Source organism: Seriola lalandi, unplaced genomic scaffold (genome assembly GCF_002814215.2).
Source record: "Seriola lalandi dorsalis isolate HSWRI2012SDOR001 ecotype SW California unplaced genomic scaffold, Sedor1 jcf7180002054225, whole genome shotgun sequence".
Lineage (NCBI taxonomy): Eukaryota > Metazoa > Chordata > Actinopteri > Carangiformes > Carangidae > Seriola > Seriola lalandi.
The window spans coordinates 33,415-42,306 of NW_019524778.1; positions in this window are offsets into that span (position 1 = coordinate 33,415).

The window sequence follows — 8,892 nt, forward strand, 5'->3', positions numbered from 1 at the left end:
TATATTCAGTTATTTATGTAAATCAAACCAGAGCTGCAACGATTAGACGAGTAATTGATTGACGGGAAGTTAATTTCTTTTCCAGCTTCTCAAATGACAGCGGGAAACTGCAATGAACATTTTTCACTATTTAACTGTCAGTTTACAGAGGAAACGATTAGCAGTTGTCAACTTCAGCCCCTAAAGTAAATAAAAAGAAAACCTTAGATAATAAGAAATAATGTTAATTTAAAATATAAATCAAAACCTCTTTTATAAATGACTGCTAGTTGGCTCTGGGCAGACTGATCCCTGATGAGAGAATAAAAACCAACTTTTCCATTTTGTTTCAACACATCACAGTATCTAATACTGTGTAACAGGGTTTAAGAACATTATGCAATAATAAATATTACTGCATGAACAGTTTTTTTATTGCCAACACTGCTATTGTGTATTTTGTACTTTTCCATTGATTATTTCACTGAAGTAAACCACAGCTACACTGGGTGCTTCTCAGCAGGATGCAAGTGTGGATAAAGTTTCACTTTTCAAACACAAAAATGAACGACAGCTTCACGTCTTTTGTCTGATTTGACGGCACAAATCTTAATATTTAGTGCAGGATAATTAATAATTTAGTGACACTTCAGTTCTGAATTCTTTCCTTTGTATTTTAGAGAAACTTCAGGTAAAAATGTGATTTTATATTCGTTCACTGGTTTAAGATTTAATCACAGTCGAGTTCTGATCATGGAAACGAGTTGGTTTCTTCCTGAAGTGTAAATAGTTCCCAGTGCTGTTGATGACACGTCCTCTCCTCTGGTCCAAACCTTCACGTCTTGGCCTGGTTCCCCAAAAGCTCCCGATCAGTCCGGTTGTCTTCTGTCTGTCTGTGCTTTTAAGGCCAAACGGCCGTGATCGATGATCAATCATCTTGATAGATGACGCACCTCCAAACAGCATGTGTCCCATGTTAGCTTAGCATCCTGAACCAGGCGCTGCAGGTCTGTCGAGCTTTAATTTCTCCCCGTGTTGAAGCGACAGTAAGAGACTCACTATGCATTTAAACAGTTTGGAAGGTGGTGTTTTTTTTTACCTTCTCTAAAACAGCGTAAAGAATAGATCAACAGTGTGTTTGTCAGCTCCAGAACCGGGCAGATGCTGTAATATTTTACATCATGTGGGTGAAACTGTAGCTTTGATATCTCGTTGCCTGCATCTGCATCAATCCATATTATTCTTTATATCTTCTTACTTCCTGTTTATTATAGAATTGCACAAAGTAACGCTGCCTTTCCGTCTCTCTGTCAACACTGAGGATGAAGTAGTTTTGTTTGAGTAAAACTAGAGACGCCGCCAATACCGATCATGTTTGTCGGGGCATCCACAGATAAAACTGACCGGGAGTCCCGTGGTTAACGCTCAGCGTGAGCTCGAGGCCGTGGACGATCAGTCGATCTGTAGTGTGAGTGTGAATGTTGCAGGTTGAGGTCGTGCAAAACATGCATCTTAAATTAATGCAACGTACTCACACCGGCCTTAATTTAAGCTGCAAACATTAGCATGTCTGGCTAACTAGCTTCCTACCTACATTAGTGCCCCAGCGTTATTTCCAAGGGGCATTTCATGCTACACAAGTTTATGAAGTTACTGTTTGAAAAACAGAAACTTGTCTGTGAACTAAGCATCTGGAGACAGGGTTATTAACCAGCTCATGAAGCTAACATTAGCATAATTAGCTTGCTAGCTAAATCTGCCAGCAACATTTTCTTTAGCCGACAGAAGTCTGCTTTTGTCTACCTCTGTCTGAAGTCTAGGAGCCGGTGTTTATAGAATTAATAATAAAAAATATTCAAGCTTGACAGACAAAGTGAACAATTAATAAACAGCTGTTTCCATCAAACCTGCAACACCAGCAGCATCAAGCCTCCCTCCAGTATCAGAGTAGTAATGGTCAAACTGGTGGATCAGATTGCTGACAGATCACTGGAGTCATTGTGCCATAAAACATATAATTTAAACTTCATCAGCAACTATTCACATCTTTTTTTCATTGAAATATTTTTTGATTTGGAAACAGCTTCCTCTCAGAGGCTCAGACTGGAAGCTGGAGGAGGCTGTGGATGTTTTTTGGTGCTTCTGTTACCGTCAGAAATTAATTATGTGGATAATGATCCCTCATATTATTCATTTGGTTTTCATTGTATCTCTGTATTTTTCATCAGATATTGAAAGTTATAAAGTTATTGTCACATATGCACAACAAAAATGAACATGAAGCATGTTTTGTAGTTGAGATGTTGGTTCGCTGATTTGGTTTGTAAAGCACAGACAGGACTCTGATGACACCAGACCTGGGTCACGTCATTGCTGCATATAATTCTTGGCTTGTGTTAGAACCGGCTTCAGATGCCAGGTGGGCGGGGTTCCCCACAGTCGGACCAATCCTGACACTGTCTGGTAACTGTGTAAAGAGAGAAACGTTCTGGATGTTGAAAATACTTTATTGTGGTTTTTATTTTTCCTGGCAGTCGTGGTCCGACTGTACGTAACCAGTCACCCACCGGTCTGCTGCCAAACCAGGAAGTGTAGTGGAGGGAAAACGCAGATAAACACATGTTTACCCATGTTTTGGTTTGTTGAACACGCCACCTTTATTTAAAGGAGCAGTTCAACATTATCAGGAACGCTTGTTTTCCATCTTAACCAGAATGCGATCAGAAGATAGATCAGGTTCAAGAGATATTCAGGACGTTTTAGCCTAGCTAAGCATAAAGACTGGATGGGGGGGGGGGTCTGCTAGCTTAGCTTCATTGAGGTAAAAACATTGTATTTTTATTCTTGTCAGCAAATCTCATAAAAAGCCAAAACCCCCAATTAATGTGTATCAATCAGAAACGCATCAAATTCTCACTTAAACACAAAATGTTGATTAATCCGCCGCTGAAAATAGTCCCCAACAAATGCACCACTTCCTCCAGTTTGAGTTAAAGGAGCTATTTGTAAGATTTGCTATCACTACATAGTTAACGTTAGCATTAGCAGCTGTTTACTCATCAGTTTAAAAGAAACATTGTTGTGAGCTCAGCATCAAACGTCATCCTTTACTCTCCAGTGGTGAAAAAGTAACGCTTCTATTTCTATCACTACTTCTACTGACGTTAGCATGCTAACCAACTAGCCTCTGTTACTTTCCAATAGCGAGTCACTGTATCGTCCAGTCTGCCCTGAAGAAGTAACGCTGCTGAGAATGCGCATTAAAACTTCTTGTCTTGTAAACGCAACGATAGCTGAAGCCAAGACGGGTAAGTGAACAGCTGTTAATGCTAAACTTGAATCCAGCTGTTTTGGGAAATTAGAAATGAAGCTATATATTTGAGAGCCATTTTATACTTATTGACATCTTCAGAAGGAGCCAATAATTTATAACACCGGATTTATCCTTTAATTCCTTTGATAAAGTCTTTGTGCTAACGGCTTTGGAAAACGTACCCTCCACTCCACTGCCAGATGAGACGAGCCTCGTACATGCAGCAGCTCTGGCGGACACCACACATATAACGAATGTACTCTGAGTTAACGTATAGCTCATACCGAAGAGATGCCGTGCTTTAACGCCCGGCAGTCTGCCGGGTCTTAAACTCGCTCTCGTTCACACACGGGTGGAGATTCTCCGATCTCACACACACACACACACACACACACACACACACAAAAACTAAAACAAAAAACGAACGACGTCGTTATCAGCGCTCTCATCCAAAGTGACTTACAGTGCCGTGAACGCTTACAGTACATCTGCAGTAAACTAAACAAACTCATGACGGCTTGTTTAATAGAATCATTCCTCTCTGTATCGTTCCGTACGATCTGTTTACACGTCATCTTTTTGCACTCATCCGGTCATAAGAATGTAAATGTAAAAGACGGTATTCGGTGTAAAATGTATCTTTGCTGTCATTGGTTTAGGTTTTGTTGACGGTGTTAATAGATATTTTGTATACAAAGCTATTATGTGTCGTCAAGTGGAAGTAGTAGTCCGACAGTCCTTTAACTTGGCAGAACAAACACAAATCATGTCTTTTTATTTTTTAATTTTTCAACAGGGTGTCTGCCGGTCCTGGAAAAGTCTTAAATTACGTCGACTAAGTTCAAGTCCTTCAGTGTTTTTACAAAAGTTGAACATACATCTTGGTGTGTTATTCCTCTGCTGATGCTTCCAGTGGCAACCCTAGACTCCGGGGGGAAGAGGCCCATCAAAGAGCCCCTCCCTTCCCCTCACATGACTAGTGGGAAACGCTACAATTTACAGATGTCCCCTAAATGCCTCACACGCAGACAATGGGTAGATGCTAGCTACAGCACATCATCAGAGGCCAGCAGTGCACTGTATCGTGTCTTTTTAAGGTTTAAGGAGGTTTATAGTTGTCACTGCAAAATGTGCCAATATGAGGGGCCATCGGGGGCCCCCTTTTCCCCCTTGGGGGGCCCCAAGCATTTGCCTGGTTTGCCTCTTCTGGATGCTTCACATACTTTTATTTTGTAGTTATTACAAGTGCGTCGCTCTTATTTAAATTTCTAATTGGCATTAATAAGAAAGGCTTGATGAAAGTGAATGGACCTCGCAGGCACCCTTATTGATTTGTTCCAAAGTTATTGGAAGTTGCCAATATTTTTAAACCAGATGATGTACAGTGTTTTTTTGTTTTCTTTCATCAGTTGAACAAACTGAGTCAGATTGAAATATTAGAATTTCCCGATAATACATGTTAAATGGAATATATATTGAATATAAAGTTTAAAAAAGAAAAAAAAGCATTAATCATCAGTTTTTAACTAAACCCTGAAACGCAGAGGGTGAACTCTGCTTCTCACCACATGAAAACCTGATCCAGATTAATCTGGGCAGATTTCCCACTGAGTGTCCCAGAGATCTGTGTGTGGTCAGACCAATGAATCCTGTCGCACTGAGACTGAGTGTTACCGCTGCTGTCAATCAAAAACCCAGTTTCTCTTTGTTTCTCAGCAACTGAAAGAACCAAGAGCCGACACACAAACGTCTAAATCAGTGAACGTTTTTTTGTTTTTGTTTTAAACCAAAAACGAAAACACGTAAAAAAAAAAAAACACAGAGCAGTTTTTCTGTTTCTGTCGTCAGAATTAATAAACGAAAAACAAGATCATCAAATTGGAAGAAATGGTCCCATTTTGGTGTGAAGGTAAATATTTCAAAATAAAAGCCAAGAGGATAGTGTAGACAGACAGACAGTTTGTTTGTTTATTATATGTTTATTTGCATATTTCTCTGACATGGATGAAGGGATTAACTTTTTGGGGTTAGATGTGGAATATCTATGAATTTAAATATTTTTCTGGTGTCTGTTGAAACGACCTTAGAGGCTTATTATGTAGTTCTGTTTATTTTGCTCTTAATGATTAAATAAATCATCTAAACTCTGCAGCTCTGATCACAGTCTTCATGTTTTGCTCTGGTCAAAATCACTGAAAAGCGAGTGGTTGGGTTTTTATAAACAGCAGCGTAACTCCTGAAAGGTGTGTGTGAGTGTCTGTGTGTGTGTGTGTGTGTGTGTGTCTGTGTGTGTGTGCATGTGCGCAGTGCTTCAGGTTTACATCTGGTGAACTGCTTCCTGTTGTGAGTGTCTGGTGCTCGGACACTGGACGGCGGTAGAAGGTGCATGACGCAGACCTACTACTACCACTACTACTACATATGTAGCTATTGTGTTACTGTGAAAGCATGCTTCATATGTAGCGGAGAAAAAAAAAAAGCAAAGTACTTATAAAATACTGTTATCTTGTACTACTACTATGTGTACTTTTGTAGCAGAGCGAGGTCTATTTTAATGGTATTTGAAGGAGAGTTGCACTAAACCAACGGAGAGCTCTTAGCTCGGCGCTGTTGGGTTTCATACAGAGGGAGTGTTGTAAACCGGACAATCAGCAGGGTTCATGCACAGGTTCGGAAAAGTCTGGAAAATCAATTTTATTACTTCTGTGTTTTGGGGGGAAAAATGTGCAAGAGAGAAAAGAGAAGCGGGTGAAACGGTAACCGAACACGTATCCTAACCGGAGTTAATGTTAGTTGGATTCTTACGACACTACTACCTTTCTTGCCGTGAGTCGGTAGAGACGAAGTTAGTTTTATGTTGTGGCCGAGTTTGATATCCCCGAGTTCATCATGTTCGTCTGTAGGGATTTCGTTTTGCAGAAGTAATCTCTAGTTTTGTGCCTTCACTCAAAAACTCTGTAGTCTGTATAACACTGTGCAAAATGCAATACTGTGAAGACCTGGAAAACTTTTTCTGTTGAAACTTGTTGGTCTGTGATGAAGATTAAAGAACAAACATGACACCGAGACGAACGCCATGTTTTGTTGTTATTCACAGGTTGCGGATTTCATCACTGGTCTCCAGATAAAACTGAAACATGTCAAAGTCCGAATTATTAAATTTATGGTAACTCTTTACTCATTAGTTACTTTGCAGGTTTATTTTACTAATTCAAATATTGTGTTATTTATTATTATTATTATCGACACTCGGCCCCGAGCCTTTTATCTGCTGATTCTCTAAAGTACACGCAGACTTGAACTTGACGTTTCAGGTGATCATCTGGATATACTGTTTGTTTCCAGCCTGTCTGACATTAACATGATTAATGCAATGTAATAATTACTGATGAATACAAAAATAAGACCCAAGTTAAAATAAACAATAAAATTTGAAAAAAAAAGTACTTACAATTGATTAAGCCTCATTGACTTTCTATGTGTCTATGTTTATTTATAAACTCAAGTAAATTTTACATTTGTTGAATGTCACTAAACTTATATATTCAAATTAAGTGTAATTTTATATTTGTATTCTTCCATTTACATCTGTTGTTTTTAACTGTGATCTTGGGATTAAAATGACTTTTTAAGAGAAACAAAGTCAAAACTTGAATCTGAAGAATGTGACACATCTTGAACAAGTTAAATAAAGAGATAAATACTGTAACTTACTGTATTTTTGTTGCAGTACTCACAAACGGCCACTCGAGGTCACTGTTTTCACATGAATACTTCAGTGTCTTCCTGTTCACAGAGAGGCTTCACAGGCTGCTCTGGGTTTTTACCTCAACATGGTTCAACATCTTGTTCATCAGTAACTGATTTCCAACATTTCCCATAATTCCTCCTGTGAACTTCCAGTGCTCAGGTGGGTTTTTTTTATTTAGGAGCATTTTATTCTTGATTGTTTTCTGAGTGATCCAATAAAAATAAAGCAGATTTCAGGTAAAAACACTCAGAGAAACTAAATCCTGCAAGGTTTGGATGGTGGGTCCAGGTGGGCGGGGCTTGGTGACTGCTTTGTTGTGACATCACAAAGTTCCAGAAGTCCTGACGGCTGGTTTTAAGGCTCAGTTTCTGAATACAGGCTGTGTGCATTTCTCTGTGGACTGAGGCTTTGATACTTTCACAGTATTAATATAGAAGCTAGAGCTGATCTATAATCACACTACACATGGACACAGACCTTTACACCGGAGGAGCTCTAATAAATACTGTAGATAATTAGCAGTTAGTGCAGAGGTGAACAATCAGCTCTAAGTGTTTCGTGTTTTCATATCAGAAACTTGTCTGTTTCAAAATAAATTGCTTTATCTGTAGGTAATATTTTTTGTTTTTATTTTTATTCAGTCTTTTTTATTTTTTGACCTCATTCATCAAACCATCTGCTCATGGGGGGAATATCTGGGAGCTGAACTGTTGGCGGCGGCAGAATGTTAAATGGTTTGTTATGTTATGGTTCCTAACTGCATCACAGCGTGTCAATAAACACTGCAGTCTGGTGTTGATCTTTCATGGAGAGAGTAAACACGGTAACACAACGCTTTGACGTCACCGCGGAGGCTCGTACAACACGGGCGGCCGTGAAATCAGCACTCTGACGTCAGACGGACTCTGCAGAGAGAAAAGTGTTTTCTGAAAGCGTCACGCAGCCGTATCAGCGTGAGCATCTACAGACTGCAGTCTGACGCCGTGTGGGCAACAAATAACACGGAGCTGAGCTTAGCTGAGGCTGCAAGGAGTGTTTTACCTAGAAAGCACTGGGGAAGCTGATTGTAGAAGTGTCTGACAGATAAAACATAAGTTATTGTCTGTTTACAGGATTTACTGCAGGATTTTTACCGATTTCTGCACAGAACAGACAGTTAATCCACTAAACGCTGATGCACTTTGTCGCCTTGTTCCACAGTAAAACTCAGGGTTACATGTGGTGTCAGAGGCTGAATGTGAAGGTTCCCTGTGAGAGTCTTTGGCCTCCGGATCCAGTTTCCTGTCTATACCCTGTGGACTAAAGCCTCTGTCACAAAACACATTTGGATCCACTCAAGTTGAAGTGTCTGAGGAACGACGGCACGCAAACCTCAGATCAGCCTGATTTAGCTTCTGTGATCCCAGCACGGCGCCACGGATACCAACAGAAATACAACTGATGCATGAAGAGGAGAACGAGCTCCGCTTCACTCTCAGGCGATCTAAACTGTGAAATCAAATAATAAAAAAGCTCCAGCAGAGAGTTACATAACGCTCTAGATCTTAAATATCTTTTTAAAAAATGGCTAAAAAATGAAATACACACTTCCTCTTGCTACTACCTGTAGGCATGGATGGATCACTGGACAGGCCCGCTGGACACAGACCAATGGGCCCAAGCGGGTCAGGGAGGCCCCTCAGTTTCACCTGCAAAATGTCACTGAAAGAGACAGAAAATATAACCACGAAGAAACTCAAGAAGAAGTAAAATGACACGAATGAGACTCAAATGACTCCAAAGAGACAAAAAAACAAACACAAAGAGACATAACACAACTACAAAGAGACGAAACACAACTACAAAGAGA